Genomic DNA, 19,625 nt, shown 5'->3' on the forward strand with positions numbered 1-19,625 from the left:
AGAGTAGGACTGCAACAAGGAATGTTCCACATACCCCATAAAGAGACAGGCATAGCTGGGCCTCCATCATTTTCACGTGGTCCATCTCTGACACTTCCCTTCCCTTCCTTGACCTCTCTGTCTCAATCTCTGGTGATAGACTGTCCACCAATATCCATTACAAACCCACCGACTCCCACAGCTATCTCGACTACAGCTCCTCACACCCCGCTTCCTGTAAGGACTCCATCCTATTCTCTCAGTTCCTTCGCCTCCGTCGCATCTGTTCCGATGATGCTGCATTCAAAAACAGTTCCTGTGACATGTCCTCCTTCTTCCTTAACCGAGGTTTTCCACCCACGGTCGTTGACAGGGCCCTCAACCGTGTCCGGCCCATCTCCCGCGCATCCGCCCTCACGCCTTCTCCTCCCTCCCAGAAACATGATAGGGTCCCCCTTGTCCTCACTTATCACCCCATCAGCCTCCGCATTCAAAGGATCATCCTCCGCCATTTCCGCCAACTCCAGCATGATGCCACCACCAAACACATCTTCTCTTCACCCCCCCTTACAGGCATTCCGTAGGGATCGCTCCCTCTGGGACACCCTGGTCCACTCCTCCATCACCCCCTACTCCTCAACCCCCTCCTATGGCACCACCCCATGCCCACGCAAAAGATGCAACACCTGCCCCTTCACTTCCTCTCTCCTCACCGTCCAAGGACCCAAACACTCCTTTCAAGTGAAGCAGCATTTCACTTGCATTTCCCCCAACTTAGTCTACTACATTCGTTGCTCCCAATGTGGTCTCCTCTACATTGGAGAGACCAAACATAAACTGGGCGACCGCTTTGCAGAACACCTGCGGTCTGTCCACAAGAATGACCCAAGCCTCCCTGTCGCTTGCCATTTTAACACTCCACCCTGCTCTCTTGCCCACATGTCTGTCCTTGGCTTGCTGCATTGTTCCAGTGAAGCCCAACGCAAACTGGAGGAACAACACCTCATCTTCCGACTAGGCACTTTACAGCCATCCGGACTGAATATTGAATTCAACAACTTTAGGTCGTGAGCTCCCTCCCCCATCCCCACCCCCTTTCTGTTTCCCCCTTCCCTTTTTTTTCCAATAAATTATAAAGATTTTCCTTTTCCCACCTATTTCCATTATAAAAAAATTTAAAAAAACCCCCACTAGAGCTATACCTTGAGTGCCCTACCATCCATTCTTAATTAGCACATTTGTTTAGATAATATCACCAACTTTAACTTTAACACCTATGTGTTCTATTGTACTATTGTCGTTGACATCTTTTGATGATCTGCTTCTATCACTGCTTGTTTGTCCCTACAACCACAGACACCCCCCCCCCCCACCTCTCTGTCTCTCTATCTCTCCGCCCCCCACACACATACTTTAAACCAGCTTATGTTTCAACTCTTTCTTGGACTCGAACTCAAGTTTTGTCGAAGGGTCATGAGGACTCGAAATGTCAACTCTTTTCTTCTCCGCCGATGCTGCCAGACCTGCTGAGTTTTTCCAGGTAATTCTGTTTTTGTTTTGGCTGCAAATAAGACATGGCCCCAAAAGGCAAAAAGACCGCAGCCCCCAGGCTTAGTGACAGATCCTCGGGTGCCTGTTGGACACAGTGAAGGCCGCTGTGATGTCCTCTAACCCCCGCTCTGGCCGCAGGAGGGGCAGCAACATCAAAATATCCAGCTGGGGAGGCAGTGACAGCGGTGGCTAGTGCCAATGTCCTGCAAAAGAGGACAATAACCTGGTGCTGCAAGAGGGTAAGTTACTGTTCTCATCACTCTCTACTCACATACTCAAGCCCATCACACATCCACAGGGCCCTCACTCACTGCCAGTTCAAGGGACATCACCATTCACTCTTTCACCTACAGCGTCATTGTCCTCATCCTGTACATGGGACCACTCACCGCCCACACATGCCAGGCATACTTATCATCTGGCCTGGCAGGCATCCTGCTTACACTTTCTCCATCTCAATCTATGCAGGACAAGTTGGCACACAACAAGAGAAAGAGGTCGCAGACCAATGGCAGAAAGCCTGATATCAAGGTCCTCACGGACTTTGAAAACAAGCCATCCAGCTGGCCTGTGAGGATCTGGGCCGGACCTTTGCTGACGGTGAGGTTGGTGCTGCTCTGCCAAGTGAGGACCCAGCAGTGCAACATCCCATCAGACAACCATGTGATGTGTCCTGTTTCACAGGCCACTGCCATGTACTAATTATCTCACCTTGCTTTCGCAGGCACATCTGGGAAACAGCTGACTGAGCCCATGACCCAGGGCCTCCAATCAATCCCTGAAGAAACTTCTGGTGAGGAATCTGAAGGCCCCCTCCCTGAAGTCCCATTTCAGCGCTCATCCACACCCTCCACCAGTGCAGAGACACACATCTCGGTGGGACTGAGCTTTAGAGTAGCCTCAGGATCACAATCTGGTGAGCACATCACACTTTCTGATCCACAGAAGACGGAGGCAGGGTCTTCCCAGGTCCCCGGCACTCAGAGGGCTGCTGGAGGCCAGAACGTTGCTGAGTCTGAGTCAGATGACGAGCCACTGGACTCGGTCATGTCACAGTTGCTGGAGCTGCAAAGGCAAGCTAGGGGACAACAGGGAGGGATGTCCCCTGCACTCCTCAGATTGCAAGGCATGATGGAGGAGTCTGTCTGTCTTCACTCTGAGGTGACAGCGCCGACATTGCAAAGCACTGAGGTCAACACTGGCAGGATGGCAGCCACCATGGAGACCTTGGTCCAGGACGTCACTCCTGCACCGCTGCGCGAGCTGAACTCCATCGCTTGTGCCACAATTGGCCTCCAACAGTGTGTACGCAAGAGGGGTGCTGGTCAGCTTGATCTCACTCCAGCTACCCCTGCTGCTCAAGGAGTCAGCCAGGGGACCTCGGGCACCCATAGGGAGCAGGATCAGCAGGTGTAGCCCCCACCCTCCCCTGGGGACACCTACCCAGGTGACTCTGGGAGTGACCGGCCCATCCGAGCCCCCTCTTCCTGTGACCTCAGCAGCTGCAGCTCCCCAGGCCGAGGAGGGTGTCACTGCCACACGATAGGACCCTGAGAGCAGGCCAGGGCCCTCCCAAGCCTCGGCCCTCCAAGAATGTCTCCCCGCCTATGGCTCCTTGTTCTGATGAGCAGTGTTTGTGTCACTCAGATGTGAAACCTTTCTGCACAAGATAAAGGCAGGTATCTCAGTCCAGGACCTCTTCCCTGTGCTTTGTGCAGCCTTCAGTCCAAAGTGATGGTCTGGCCTCACACTCCCTGGACACATTACTGATGCCTGGACCTCGGCGATGCTGGTCATTGCTGCCAGAATGTATTGGGCAGGCGTCACAGAGTTCCATCATTCTCTCTGTGTGCTCTCAGCACCTTAAGATGGGGCTGGCCCCATCACACCAGCATCTGTGACCAGTAATGCTGCGCACCAGCTCCTGAAGGACTCAGGTGCTGAAGGTGGACACAGCATCAGATGTGTCTAAAGTTTCATGGCTGCACCTCTATGATATGATCCTGATCGCAGAGAGCAAGCAAGCTGCCCTTGGCCAGACAGGAGTCAGACATTCTCAGAGGCTATGTGAAGATCTATGGAGTGTCCTCTCTGCATGTCATCATCATCCTCCTGCAATCGAGTGACTATTAGGGCCTCCACTGCGCCTCCATGACAGGAGCATTCTCACAGAGGGTATTGGAGCCGCCATAAGCCAGACTGGAGTCAAACGTTCACAGATGCGGTCACCTCACTGCATGTCGTCATCATCCTCCACAAATCTAGCAGCTATGAGGGTCTCCTGAGTGCGCTTGCCTCATCTAGCCAGTGCGAGGGCCTCCTTACCCTCATCCCCGTCGGCATCCTCCTCATCAGAGGTGAGCTCCATCTCCTCCTCAGCCAGCTTCTCTCCCCGTGGCAGTGCCAGGTTGTAAAGGGCACAGCAGGCGACAACGATGTGTGACACCCTCTGTGGGCTGTTTTGTAGGGCTCCACCAGACCAGTCCAGGCACCAGAACCTCATCTTCACCATCCCGATGGTCTGCTCCACCAAGTTGCGAGTTGCTGCATGAGCCTCATTATTGCGACTCTCTGCTGCAGTCTGAGGCCCCCACACAAGTGTCATCAGCCACGGCCTCTGTGGGTAGCCCTTGTCACCGAGGAGCCAACCCTGCAGCTTCTGTGGACCCTGGAAGACTCCAGGGATCTCTGACTGACTGAGGATGTAGGAGTAGCACACTCCCTGGAAACCGTGCGCACACCTGCAGGATGCATTTCTGGTAGTCGCACACAAGCTGCACATTCAGTGAATGGAACCCCTGTGGTTGATATAGTTCACCGAGTGTAATGATGGAGATCTGAGCACCACACAAGTGCAGTTGATGGCACCCTGCACCTGTGGGAATCCTGAGATCAGGGCAAATCCATCCTGGCTGTTCTGGTCCCAGGCGAAATGCACAAAGTTATGTGTCCTCGAGAAGATGGCATCTGTGACTTCATGGATACATTTGTGGGTGGCTGCTTGTGATATCCCAGATGTCACCTGTGGTGCCCTGAAAGATGTAGAAGTTGAGCACCATGGTTACTTTCACGGTCTCGGGCAGTGGGTGCCCTCATGTCCCTTTGGCGCCAAATCCTGCAGCAGGTGGCAGATGTGAGCGACCAGTTCCCTGGACATGCGCAGTCTCCAGCGACACTGGTTCTTGGTTGTCTACAGGAATGAAAGCTGGTGTTTACAGACCCTGTGTGTTGCTAGGCGCCGACCTGTGGCAGCTCACTGTGGCTCTTCAGCGGTGTGTGCGGGAGCCCCAGCTGCCCCTTCTTCCTGAGGGCGCTGCTCCTGCCTCTGCACAGCCGGGAGTCTCAGTCACTCTCTTCTCCCTCGTCTTCACTCTCTCCCTCCTCAACAACCCACCTCAACTGCAGGGCAGCCCTTGCCCTGGCACTGCACTGTCAGCTGGGAAAAAGTGACTTACCTGTGCCCTCACATGAATGCGCGACGCCTCAACCTTGAAGTCCAACAGGCGACCCCGGCGAATGCACTGTTACTGTGCACTCACCTCCGAGTTCCCCCCAAGGTGTAGCTCGCCAGGTGCTCGCCTTATAAATGCTGTTGTGAAACACGTTGGTGTGCACTCACACTGATGTGCTCAGATGATCCAGTGCGGGGGGATGATTCTGGTGGGATGGGCTTAAAATTGAAATGTTAAAATGAGGTTCCCAACATCCAATGAGCAGAGCAGAGGATTGCAAACTGGTTTAACCATGTCGTGAAAGCAATTGTTAACCTTCTCACCTTGTTGTCTGCTCACACCCGCCATGAGCCCTGAAGCCAGCGGGCATGGAAAATTGTGTGTGCGTGCACATGTGTGTGCGTGCTTGTCATGAAACTAACATATAATTTTCATAATGTTTTTCCTGGTTTATTGTGAAGTAGCTTTATGGGGGTAAGTATAATTGTGTTTATGTGGATGTGAGCAGGTGTATTGTGTGCGTGTGTCCGCACACATGTGGGTGCATATGTAAGTGTGGACACATGTGGGTGTGTGCGTGAATGTGTGAGTGTGTATGCATCTGTGTGAGAGGGTGTTTGTGTGGTGGTGTGTGTATGTGTATGTGTGTGTGTTGGACCATGGGCTTGTGTGTGGTTTTGCTGGGGTCTGTGTGTGGATATGTTTCTGTGTGTAAGAGTGTGTGTGTGTGTGTGTGTGAACGTTTCTGGGTGTTGTCACGACCCCCTGAGGATAGTGCGCTGCAGTATCCAGCACCGCTGCTCCTGGAGCTGTGTCAAATCTGAAAAGTTTGATCAACTCATCTAACTGTTTAATTCAGATTAACAGAATACGAGCACTGGGTTTGTAAACTTAATGGACAGAAATTTTCGCTCGGTGGGTGGGCGCACGCCTGACCCACTGAAGTGTGAATTAACGCGTGTTGATGTCAGCCAAGCAGCACACAGGTCAGCGCACAGTTGCACGATAGTTCGGTCAGAGGGCATGCGCTGGAGTTGGCAGCGTGCCCACCAACAATTGAAAGGTCTGTTAGGCCATTAAGTAATCAATTAACTTAAATCCTTTATTGCCTGTCTAACCTTATAGTTGGTGAGCAGGTGAAAAGGCCAAGCAGCCTTTGCATTTTTTTTGGAAATCTCATCCATGGGTGAGATGAGGTTTCCAACAGCAAATAAAAATCAAATGAAAACTTAATTTTTCATGAAGAACATATCCCTGCTCATGTGACAGAGTCAGGAACATGTTTCATTACATTTTTTTTCATATCTCTGCATCTCGCTGAGACAGCTCTGTGCCTCAGGGAGATTATGCAGCACTCACTCTCACGCATGCATGAAGATCGTGCTCGGCCCACTTGCCCTCCGCTCACAGAGGCAGCGCTCAGTGCTGCTGCTCGTGTTTCACTCTGGACAGGCCTTAATTGGCCCACCAACCTGAAATCGCGGTGCAGTGCCAATCATGGGCAGCAGCCGGCTTCCCGACCACCCCCTCCAAGGGCAAAATTCTGCCCAATAAGAAAATAACTGTTTATTGAACAAATTGTCTTTTGCCAGTGGCAAAAGAAAGAAATATGAACTGCTCATTTCTAACTCTATAACCTAAACTCTGCCCCTTCTTAAATCCCGATGCACACCATACAAGACACACAAAACATGGATTTTAAGGGTGGGATAAAACAGTTCAATAGCACCATTTCCAGAGTACAGGATTCGATGGGTTGATTTTGATCAATGTCTTCCAAATTCCTTTCAGGTCTTGTTGATGACACGAGGTGGTCTTCCAACGCTTTCAGTATTTAGTTCACTGGTTGAGCACTTGCCTTTCAATGTCTCTAACAGTGATTTTTCCCTTTGCCTCGTGACAGGGGTTTTCAGAGAGAGAACGGGTTTTAGAGATATGAGAAGAAAAAGCTAGCTAGCTGCTATTGTGGAATTACTTGAAACTTCCACACACACGCACACGCACGCAGAAGTTTTAGGTCTTTTTCCTTTCAGGCTAGGAGCTATTCTGCTGCACTGCTTTCTCACAAACCCTGGTCACCTGGTCAGGAGCTGGTTAAAATGTTGTTGCGAGGCAGTTCCCCATTAGATCAGACTCCTCCTTGGCACCATTCTATCTTTCATGGCACGCTCTGTTTCAGGACAGCAGCATTGTACATATCCCTCACACTGTTCCAGCAGATATGTCCTTCAAACTGCAGCCATTGTAATTTTAAGCCACAATCCTAAGAAATAAAAAGATATGTTCCTTACATGCCTCTGCCCTTAAAAGAGATGAAACGCCATTTCAAAAATATGTTTCATCACAAGGTATGTGACATATGGACAACAAAACATGAGACTTACTTTCATTCATTCTTTCTCCATCTTTATGCAATCTTCAGTGATTCTAGCCCTTTAACTTATTTTAGTATATTACACCCGGGACATTGCATCCATGATCACATTATCTTTACCAGCAATGTGAACAATCTTTACATTGAATGGTTGAAACAATAGACTCCTTCTAAACAGTTTTGCATTTCGAGTTTTAAACTTTTCAATGAATGCCAGTGGATTATGGTCAGTGTAGATTAGTGTTTCTTTGTTATTGTGTCGGACATAAACTTCAAAGTATTGAAGAGACAACAACAATGGTAGAGTTTCTTTTTCTACTGTACAGTACTTCCTCTGATATTGATCGAGTTTCTTGGAAAAATACCCCACCGGCTTCTCTAACCCTAAGTTAAGACTGCACCTACCCCCAAGTCACTAGCATGAATTGCCATTATAAAAGAAAACCAAAAATACCTGGAAAAACTCAGCAGGTCTGACAGCATCTGCAGAGAGGAGCACAGTTAACATTTCAAGTCCGCATGACTCTTCAACAGAACTAAGGAAAAATAGAAAAGAGGTGAAATATAAACTGGTTTAAGGGTGGGTGGGACAGGTAGAGCTGGATAGAGGACCAGTGATAGGTGGAGATTGCCAAAAGATGTCATAGACAAAATGACAAAGAGGTGTTGATGGTGGTGACATTAGATGAGGAATGTGCTAATGGTGACATTAAGGGTAGAAAGCAGGACGAGCAAGGTACTGATAGCCCTAGTGGGGATGGGGGGAAGGGATTGAAATAGGCTAAAAGGTAGAGATAAAACAATGGATGGAAATACATTTAAAAATAATGCAAATAGGTAGGTTTTTTCAGGTATTTTTGCTTTTGTTTTGGATTTCCAGCATCCACGGTTTTTTGCTTTTATCTTGCCATTTTAAAAGGTTTGGTAAAGTCAGGGGTGGCCAACACTGGTTCATTTATTCAGATTGCCTTCAGCTTTTCAAAAGCTGCTTGGTATTCTGTTGACCATACCACTTTTGCCTGTTTTCTTAACAAATTGGTGAGAGGTACAGCTATTGTGCTGAAGTTAGGCACAAACTTCCTATAAAACACACACAATCCCAAAAATCTCAGGATTTCTCATGCTTCTTTAGATGCTCCTGTGAGTCTTTCTAGAAACATGGACACGTAATCCAACATGGAGGATTCATCCTCGAACAGAAGCCCAAACAATCCCCATCCACCGCTACTTTCCTCCGTCTGGCTGAACTTGTTCTCACACTGAACAATTTTTCCTTTAACTCCTCTCACTTACTCCAAATAAAATGTATGATTATGGGGACCTGCATGGGCCCCAGCTATGCCTGTCTCTTTATTGGGTATGTCGGACATTCCTTGTTCCAGTCCTATTCCGGCTCCCTCCCACAACTCTTTCTCCGGTACAGTGATGATTACTTCGGTGCTGCTTCATGCTCTCGTCTGGACTTGGAAAAATGTATTAATTTTGCTTTCAATTTCCACCCCTCCATCGTTTTCACATGGTCCATCCCTGACACTTCCCTTCCCTTCCTTGACCTCTCTGTCTCAATTTCTGTTGATAAACTGTCCACCAATATCCATAAAAAGCCTACCGACTCGCACAGCTCCTCACACCCCGCTTCCTGTAAGGACTCCATCCCATTCTCTTAGTTCCTTCGCCTCCGTCGCATCTGTTCTGATGATGCTAACTTCAAAAACAGTTCCTCTGACATGTCTTCCTTCTTCCTTAACCGAGGTTTTCCACCCACGGTAGTTGACAGGGCCCTCATCCATGTCCGGCCCATCTCCCGTGCATTTGCCCTCATGTCTTCTCCTCCCTCCCAGAAACATGATAGGGTCCCCCTTGTCCTCACTTATCACCCCACCAGCCTCCGCATTCAAAGGATCATCCTCCGCCATTTCCGCCAACTCCAGCATGATGCCACCACCAAACACATCTTCCCTTCACCCCGCCCCCACCCCCCGGTGGCATTCCGCAGGGATCGTTCCATCCGGGACACCCTGGTCCACTCCTCCATTACCCCCTACACCTCAACCCCCTCCCATGGCACCTTCCCATGCAACCACAGAAGGTGCAACACCTGCCCCTTTACTTTCCCTCTCCTCACCGTCCAAGGGCCCAAACATTCCTTTCAAGTGAAGCAGCATTTCACTTGCTCTTCCCTCAATTTAGTCTACTGCATTTGTTGCTCCAAATGAGGTTTCCTGTACATTGGAGAGAACAAACGCAGACTGGGTGACCGCTTTGCATAACACCTTTGGTCTGTCTGCAAGCATGACCCAGACCTCCCTGTCGCTTGCCATTTCAACACTCCACCCTGCTCTCATGCCCACATGTCCGTCCTTGGCTTGCTGCATTGTTCCAGTGAAGCTCAACGCAAACTGGAGGAACAGCACCTCATCTTCTGACTGGGCACTTTACAGCCTTCCAGACTGAATATTGAGTTCAACAACTTCAGACCATGAGCTCTCTCCTCCATCCCCAACCCCTTTCCAGTCCCCCTCTTTTTTTTCCAATAATTTATGTAGATTTTTCTTTTCACACCTATTTCCATTATTTTTAACTGTATTTCCATCCATTGTTTTATTTCTACCTTTTAGCCTATTTCGATTCCTTCACCCCACCCCACCCCCACTAGGGCTATCTGTACCTCGCTTTGTCCTGCTTTCTGCCCTTAATCAGCACATTCCTTAGATAATATCACCACTTTCAACACCTCTTTGTTCTTTTGTCTGTGACATCTTTTTGTTATCTCCACCTATCCCTGGACATTTATCCAGCTCTACTTGTCCCATCCCCCATTAAACCATCTTATATTTCACCTCTCTTCTATTTTTCCCTAGTTCTGATAAAGAGTCATACAGTCTCGAAACATTAACTGTGCTCCTCTCCGCAGATGCTGCAAGATTTGCTGAGCTTTTCCAGGTATTTATATTTTTGTTATGGAGGATTCATCTTTCTGCTTTAGGAACATTTCCTTAATCACTTTTAATGGACCTCTTATTTCATGACCATTGATAATTCCAATGGGCTAAATCCATTAGATTCCTTTGGACAATCTATGGTAGCCAATAGTAAGAAATCTAATTGTTTGTCCCAATCCTCTGGGTATTCAAAATAGGTTTTAATCATGGGGCGGAATTATCTGCCTGTCAGGCGGGCTAATCGGCAATGGGCATGTGCAGGGGGATTAAGGCCTGCCCTGCAAGGACAGGGGGTATAAGACCCACCTCCACGGGCAGGGGGATTAAGGCACACCCCACCCGGGCAAGGGGATTAAGGCACACCCCACCATGGACAGGGGGACTAAGGCCCACCCTGCACGGACAGGGGGAATAAGGCCCACCCCCCACGGGCAGGTGGATAAGGCACACCCCACACGGGCAGGGGGATTAAGGTCCTCCCCCCACGGACAGGGGGATTAAGGCCTGCCCCCCACAGGCAGGGGGATAAGGCCCGCCTGCCAAAAAGCATAGAAATCTCCCTGAGGCATGGAGTTGCCTCAGGGAGATTAAGTTCGTATTGAAATATTTAAATAAAGAAAGGTGAAAATTTTTTAGACATGTCCCCTCAATGTGACAGGTTCACATGAAGTGGAACATGTTTATGGATTTTGACAAAAATATTTATTCATATAATAAAATCTTCAGGAAACCTTATCCCGCCGATAGCTGAGGTTTCCTGAGAAAAGCAATGACCGCTTGGACTCTTTGCCTGTCCACTAACATTAAGGTTGGACGAACAGCGTTGAGAATTACTGTAATTGGTTTCTCAATGGCCTTTGACAGTTCAGGAGCGCGCCCTGCCTCAGGTGCCCCCACCGAACGAAAGTTTGGAATGACGCATGGTGACGTTGGGATGCACGCCCGACATTGCCACGCGTCATTTTATGAGTCAGCGTGCCAGGCCCTGCCCTTGATCGCCAATGTGAAAATTCTGGCCATGGTTTTGAGATTCTGATGGCATCTCTCTTAAGTTCCCTGTGTCTGTGGGTGATAGGCAGTAAACTTTAGTTATTTTATACCCAAACTGCTGATTATATCCTGGAAAATTTTAGACATGGGCCAGGATTTTTTGCTGGGCAGGCCCGTGCCCAACCCACTCGAGTGTAAAATGACACATGATGTCGGGCGAGCATCCCGGTGTCTTCATGCACTCACCAACAATTAACAAGCCTATTAAGGCCTTCAAAGACCCAATTAAATGTTATTTTTTGCTGCCCATCCAACCTTATGGTTGGCAGGCAGGTGAAAAAGCCAAACAGCCTTTACACTTTTTAGGAAACCCCATCCACAGGCGGGATGAGGTTTCCAAGAGCAAATAAAAATAAAATATAAATTTTATTATTTCATTAAGAACATGTCCCCACTCATGTGACAGAGGCACATGAGGGGTCATGTTTTTAACACCTTAAAATTTTTTATTTTCAAAACTGTTCATCTTCCTGAGGCACCTCTGTGCCTCTGGGAGTTTTTCCATCACGCACCCACGAGCATGTGCAAAGTTCACCTCGCCTTTCCACACTCCCCCCCACACATCCTCCCCCCCCACCCAGCCACACACAGGCAACGCAGAGCCCTGCCGAGCTCAGCTGACAAGGGTAAAATTCTGCCCATGAAGTTACAATCTGACCAAGGCTGTATTTCAATTGGTGAAAAATTGAGTTAACTTTTCCACTACCTCCTTATCTGTAATTGCCCTTAAAGGAATAGCTTCTGGAAATTGGGTTGTCATATCCATATTGTAACGATAAACTGATATCTTGCTTCCGTTTTGGGTAATGGTCCTACACAATCTATTAATACCTGACTGAATAGTTCTCCAAAAACTGGTATGGGTATTAAAGGTGCTGGTTTGATTACGTGTTGGGGCTTACCTAATACCTGACATGTTTGGCACATTTTACAAAATTGCACTATGTCCTTTTGAAGTCTTGGCCAGCTAAAATGCCTGTTTATCAGTGTTTGGGTTTTCCATATTTCTACATGTCTTGTGGTAGGGATTTCATGTGCTACTCGCAATATCTCCTAACGGTGTTTGGGCGGTACCACTATCTGATGAACAACCGTATATTCCTCATCTGCGGGTCTGTGAGGGTGTCTCCACTTCCTCATCAGAACTCTGTTTATAATGTAATAGTCCTCCGGAACTCTTTCCACCTCAGCACAGTCAGCTCACACTGAAGCTAACTTGTTTAACTCTGGACCTGCTTTCTGAGCTTCAATTAACGAAGACCTGCCAAACACTTCCTTTGAATTATCCTCATCCTTAAAGGGAGTTTTGGCTACTCTTACATCTACATGTGATGTTACTTTGATCTCTGGTGATAGACTTTGTTTAGCCATTGCTCTGGTCACCCAACACAATGGAAAAATATCAGGAACTTGTTCTTGTAACTGCTCCGTCTCTTTAGCATCTCTCGGACTTTCTGTAATAATAGGCGAAGCTATAACCTTCACTCCTGCCAAATCATTCCCCAGGAGTAGATCAACTCAATCCATGGGTAATCTCTTAACCACTCCTACAACCACCGATCCAGACAACAAACCACACTCCAATTGCACTTTGTACAATGGGATCGGGATTTACACTCCAATTATCCCGTTTACCAATACTTTAGCTTTCATTGAAGTCTCTGGAGCGAAAACTAGGTCCTTCTCTGGCAAAAGAGTTTGAGGAGCTCCTGTGTCCCTTAATATAGTTATGGGTTTAGCTGCATCATTTGATGAAAAAGGGGTTATGTTTCCTTTAGACAGAAACCCTTTATCTCTCTCATCTACCTTATTCACTCCACTGCATTCACAGTAGTGTTTACCTCCAGATCCTTATTTGTAGTTAAAGCTACAATTTGATCCATGGCATTTTCTTTTTAAGTTCCCTTTTCGGACTCACTCTTCCGAACTCCAATAAGTCCCATGGCTTCCCTCGTAACTTCCAGCATTCTGGACGAATGTGTCCCAATTTATTACAATGGAAATATTTAGCCCTTCAAGTTTCATCCCCACCCTCAGTGCCTTCCTTCCTGATCTGGGGAGGAGATCTCAAAGTATTCCCAGCTATCGATTCTTTACCCTGTCTACTTGCCTTCCTTTCACTATCCCACTTTCCATCCTTTTCAAATTTCTGGGGTTGATGGAAAAAAGGTTTAGTTTTATGGATCTGCTCGTAATCGTCAGCCATTACTGCTGCCTGTCTAGCAGTTGCAATCCTTTGGTCATCAACATGGCTTCTTATTACAGAAGGAAGGGTGTTTTTAAATTCTTCCAAGAGAATGGTCTCTCTGAGAACTGCGTAGGTAGTTTCAACTCCTAATGCTCGCATCCACCTGTCAAAACTACTTTGCTTAATCCTTTCAAATTCAATGTAAGTTTGCCCAGGCTATTTTCTTAAATTTTTAAACTTTGTCTTCAGGAACCAACTAATATCCACTCAAATTGGACATTTTTTACCACATCATAATCCATAGAAACCTCTGACAGTGAAGCATAAATTTCCTGTGCGCTACCTGTCAATTTGCTCTGCAAGGGCAATGTCCAGTTTTCCTTTGGCCAATTCATCTGTTTAGCTATCTTCTCAAATGCAGTAAAGAATACTTCAACATCCCTTTCCTCAAATTTTGGAAGAACTTGTACAAATTAAACATCTCCCCACTGGGTTCTGATCTGGAAATAAGCCCTGCCTCACCTCCTGGTGTCTGTTTTTTAACTGCCAGCAATTTAAGCTGGAATCCTCTCTCTTTCTCTCTGTTCTTTCCATTCAAGTTTATGTTTCTCCATTTCTAACCTTGCCATTTCTAACTCCATTTCAAATGTTCTCTCTCGTTTTCTTTTTCTTTTTCTTCTGCCTTTAGTTCCAAATTTTTATTTGCAGCTGAATTTGAGCCCATTGTAATGAACAAGCCCTTGGAGAACTCAGTCTCTCAGGTATTTGTTCCAGTTTTAAATGCTGTGCCATCTCTTTGATTAGCTCTACCTTCCCAGCTTTGGCAGGCTATCCTACTGTAAATTTACTTGCCAAATCAATCAACCTGGCTTTTGGGCTCCCTTGTAAAATTGTCAGGGACATCCCTTCCAATGGCAGGAATGTTTTAGTAGTTTCCAGTGCCGTCTTATTTTTGATAGTACAAATCTGGCGTTTCCTTTTATTACTTACTGAATCTACACCCAAATCATTGTTGTCTTTTGTTCCAAAATATCCTGGATCTGAGCCCCCAAACTTTATTACAACTCACTAGGGATAGTGTGCTGCAGTATCAAGCCCCACTGTTCCCTGTGACAAATATGAAAAAGTTTGATCAACCCACCTAACTGTTTAATTTAGGTTAACAGAATACAAGCACCAGGTTTGTAAACTTAAAAAGTAAATAACTGTTTATTGAACAAATTGTCATTAACCAGTGGCAAAAGAAAGAAATAGGAACTGATAATTTCTAACTCTTTAACCTAAACTCTGCCCCTTCTTAAAACTCTATACACACCATACAAGACACACAAAACATGGATTTAAGGGTGGGATAAAACAGTTCAATAGCACCAATTCTGGAGTACAGAACTTGATGGGTTGATTTTGATCGATGTCTTCCAAATTTCTTTTAGATCTTTGTTGATAACACAAGGTGGTCTTCCAGCACTTTTAGTCTTTCAATGTCTCTAACAGTGTTTTTCACATTTGCCTCTTGACAGGAGTTTTCAGAGAGAGAGAACAGATTATAAGATATGAGGAGAAAAAAACAGCTAGCTATTATTATAGAATTACTGGAATCTGACACATACAGGAGCAAGAGGTTTTAGGTTTTTTTCCTTTCAGACTAGGAGCTATTCTGCTGCACTGCTCTCACATAAACCCTGGTCAGAAGCCAATTAAAACATTGTTGCCAGGCAGTTCCCCATTAGACGAGAATCCTTCTTGGCAGCATCCTGTTTTTCATGGCACACTGTTCCAGGACAACAACATTGTATATATCTCTCATCCTGTTCCAGTGGACACGTCTTTCAAACTGCAGCTATTGTAATTTTAATCCACAGTCCAGCAGAAATAAAAAGATGTGTGGATGTGAACATAAGAAATAGGATCAGGAGTAGACCATTCAGATGCTCAAGTCTGCTCCACCATTCAATAAGTTCATAGCTGATCTGCTTGTGTTTCGATTTCCACATTCCCATCTAACCCCTATAACCTTTGATTCTCTTGCCTAACAAGAATCCATCCACCTCTGCCTTAAAAATATTCAATGGCCCCACCTCCATTATCTTCTGAGATAGAGACTTCCAAAGTCACACAACCCTCTGAGAGAAAAAAATTCTCCTCATCTCTGTGTGTGGGTGTGTGTGCGTGTGAGTGTGCATGTGTGTGTGGGTGTGAGTATTAGTGGCTGTGGGTGTGAGGGAGAGAGGGAGTGCGAGGGAGGTTGAGGGAGAGAGAGAGAGTACGTGAGAGAGAGCGAGTGGGTGGGTGGGTGAGAGAGAGAGGGGGTGAGAAGGAATGCATGGGTGAGAGGGTGAGAGAGAATGTGAGAGTGTGAGAGTGTGTGGGTGAGAGAGACAGAGGGAGTATGTGAGCATGTGGCTGTGAGGGTGAGAGAGAGAGTGTGTGAGTGGGTGAGTGAGAGAGAGTGTATGTGAGTGGGTGAGTAAGAGAGAGAGAGAGTGTGGATGGGTGGGTGAGAGAGTGAGTGTGTGAGTGGGTGGGTGAGAGAGAGAGTTTGTGAGTGGATGGGTGAGAGAGAGTATGTGAGTGTGGGTGAGTGAGAGAGAGTGGGAAAGAGAGTGTGTGTGTGTGAGAGAGAGATTGTGAGTGGGTGGGTGAGAGAGAGAGTGTGTGAGTGGGTGAGTGAGAGAGAGAGTGTGGGTGGGTGGGTGAGAGAGGTTGGGAAATAGAATGTATGGGTGTGTGTGAGAGAGAGAGAGAGTGTGGGTGGGTGGGTGAGAGAGAGAGAGAGAGTGGGTGGGTGGGTGAGAGAGAAATTGGGTGAGAGGGTGATGCAGAGGAAGTGGGTGAGTCTGTGAGTCATTGGGTGAGAAATTGGGTGTGTGAGACAGAGTGTGTGAGACAGAGGGTATGTGAGACAAAGGGAATGTGTGAGAGTGAGATAGAGGGGGTGAGATGGTGATAGGAAGTGGGAGGGTGAGAGAAAGCACGTGAGTTTGTGGGTGAGAGAGAGAAGTTTTGGGAGAGAGAGGGGGTGTGGGTGAGAGAGAGGGAGACTGTAGGTGAGAGAGAGGGAGAGTCTGGGTGAGAGAGGGAGTGTGGGTGAGAGAGATTGAGAGAGTGGGTGAGAGAGAGAGAGAGTGTGGGTGAGGGAGATGGAGAGAGTATGGGTGAGAGAGAGAGAGAGTTTGGGTGAGAGAGAGAGTGTGGGTGAGAGAGAGGGAGAGAGGGTGGGTGAGAGAGAGAGAGAGAGTGGGTGAGAGAGAGATTGTGGGTGAGAGAGAGAGAGAAGGTATGGGTGAGAGAGAGCGGGTGAGAGAGAGAGTGTGGGTGAGAGAGAGAGAGAGAGTGGGTGTGAGAGAGAGGGAGGGTGCGGGTGAGAGAGAGCGCGAGTGCAGGTGAGAGTGAGGGAGAGTGTGGGTGAGGGAGAGGGAGAGTGTGGCAGAGAGAGAGAATGCATGTGGGTGCGGGTGAGAATCTGTGGGTGAGAGAGAGAGTGTGGGTGAGAGAGAGAGAATTTGGGTGAGAGAGACTGTGTGGTTCAGAGAGGGAGAGTGTGGGTGAAAGAGGGAGAGAGTGTCAGTGAGAGAGAGAGAGTGCAGGTGGGAGAGAGGGAGATTGTGTGCGAGAGAGCGGGAGACGGTGTGGGTGAGAGAGAGGGAGAGTGCGGGTTAGAGAGAGAGAGAGTGGGTGAGAGAGAGAGAGTGTGTGTGGGTGGGAGAGAGGGAGAGAGTGGGTGAGAGAGAGGGAGAGAGTGCAGGTGAGTGAGAGGGAGAGAGTGGGTGGGAGAGAGGGAGAGAGTGGGTGAGAAAGAGTGAGAGTGAGAGTGTGGGTGAGAGACAGGGAGAGAGTGCAGGTGAGAGAGAGGGAGAGAGTGGGTGAGAGAAAGAGTGGGTAAGAGAGAGGGAGTTTGCGGGTGAGGGAGAGGGATAGAGTGTGTGGTGAGAGAGAGGGAGAGAGAGTGTGGGTGAGTGAGAGGGAGAGAGTGTGGGTGAGAGAGAGGGAGAGAGTGTGTGATGAGGGAGAGGGAGAGAGTGTGGGTGAGTGAGAGGGAGAGAGTGTGTGGTGAGGGAGTGGGAGAGAGTGTGGGTGAGAGAGAGGGAGGATGTGGGTGCGAGCGAGGGAGCGTGCGGGTGAGAGATAGAGTGCCTGTGGGTGAGAGTGTGTGGTAGGAGAGAGAGCGAGTTTAAGTGAGAGAGGGAGGAAATGCTTGTGGGTGAGAGTCTGTGGGTGTGGGAGGGAGAGATAGTGTGTGTGTGTGGGTGTGGGTGAGAGGGAGAGAGAGGGTGCAGGAATGAGAGATGGAGAGTGCCGGCGAGAGAGAGAGAGATTGTGAGGGTGAGAAAGAGGGAGAGTGTGGGTTAGAGAGGGAGAGAGTGTGGGTGAGAAAGGGAGAGAGAGAGTGAGTGTGAGACATACGGATTTTGGGTGAGAGCGAGAGAAAGAGAGTATCAGTGAGATAGAGAGTGTGTGGATGAGGGAGAGAGAGTGCTGGTGTGGGAGAGGGGGAGTGCGGGTGAAAGAGAGAGAGAGTGGGGGAGAGAGAGGATGGGTGTGCTTAAGAGAGAGGGAGAGTGTGGGAGAGAGTGGGAGAGAGAGAGTGGGTGAGAAAGGGAGAGAGAGAGTGAGTGAGAGACATATGGATTTTGGGTGAGTGCGAGAGAAAGAGAGTGTCGTTGAGAGAGAGAGAGTGTGTGGGTGAGGAAGAGAGAATATGGGTGAGAAAGAGAGAGAGATTGGTTGAGAAAGAGAGGAAGTGTGTGGGTGAGAGATAGAGAGAGTGCGGGTGGAAGAGAGGGAGAGAATATGAGTAAGAGATAGAGGGAGAGTGTGGGTGAGAAAGGGAGAGAGAGTGTGAGTGTGAGACATACGGATTTCAGCATGAGAAAGAGAGTGTCAGTGAGAGAGAGAGTGTGTGGGTGAGGGAGAGAGAATATGGGTCAGAAAGAGCGAGAGATTGGGTGTGAGAGAGAGAGAGTGTGGTTGAGAGATAGAGTGTGGGTGAGAGAGAGCGTTCCTGTGGGTGCGGGTGAGAGTGAGTGGGTGCGAGAGAGAGAAATTGGGTGGGTGAGACAGAGTGTGGGTGAGAGAGAGAGAGAGACAGTGCGGGTGAGAGTTAGGGAGAGTGTGGGTGTGAGAGGGAGAGAGTGTGGGTAAGAAAGAGAGAGAGAGTGCAGGTGAGAGAGAGGTAGAATGCGTTTAGAGAGAGGGAGAAAGTGTGCGTGAGAGAGAGGGAAAGAGTACCAGTGAGAGTGAAAGAGAGTGTGGGTGAGAGAGAGAAAGAGAGTGGGTGAGAGAGAGAGAGAGTGTGGGTGAGAGAGAGAGAGTGGGTGAGAGAGAGAGTGTGGGTGAGAGAGAGCGAGAAAGTATGGGTGAGAGAGAGCGGGTGAGAGAGAGAGTGTGGGTGAGAGAGAGAGAGAGTGGGTGTGAGAGAGAGGGAGGGTGCGGGTGAGAGAGAGCGCGTGTGCAGGTGAGAGTGAGGGAGAGTGTGGGTGAGGGAGAGGGAGAGTGTGGCAGAGAGAGAGAGTGCATGTGGGTGCGGGTGAGAGTGTGTGGGTGAGAGAGAGAGTGTGGGTGAGAGAGAGAGAATTTGGGTGAGAGAGACTGTGTGGTTCAGAGAGGGAGAGTGTGGGTGAAAGAGGGAGAGAGTGTCAGTGAGAGAGAGTGCAGGTGGGAGAGAGGGAGATTGTGTGTGAGAGAGCGGGAGACGGTGTGGGTGAGAGAGAGGGAGAGTGCGGGTGAGAGGGAGAGAGTGGGTGAGAGAGAGAGAGAGTGTGTGTGGGTGAGAGAGAGGGAGAGAGTGGGTGAGAGAGAGGGAGAGAGTGCAGGTGAGTGAGAGAGAGAGAGAGGGTGGGAGAGAGGGAGAGAGTGGGTGAGAAAGAGTGAGAGTGAGAGTGTGGGTGAGAGACAGGGAGAGAGTGCAGGTGAGAGAGAGGGAGAGAGTGGGTGAGAGAGAGAGTGGGTAAGAGAGAGGGAGTTTGTGGGTGAGGGAGAGGGAGAGAGTGTGTGGTGAGAGAGAGGGAGAGAGAGTGTGGTGAGTGAGAGGGAGAGAGTGTGGGTGAGAGAGAGGGAGAGAGTGTGTGATGAGGGAGAGGGAGAGAGTG

This window comes from Carcharodon carcharias, chromosome 13 (genome assembly GCF_017639515.1).
Source record: "Carcharodon carcharias isolate sCarCar2 chromosome 13, sCarCar2.pri, whole genome shotgun sequence".
In the NCBI taxonomy this organism is placed as follows: domain Eukaryota; kingdom Metazoa; phylum Chordata; class Chondrichthyes; order Lamniformes; family Lamnidae; genus Carcharodon; species Carcharodon carcharias.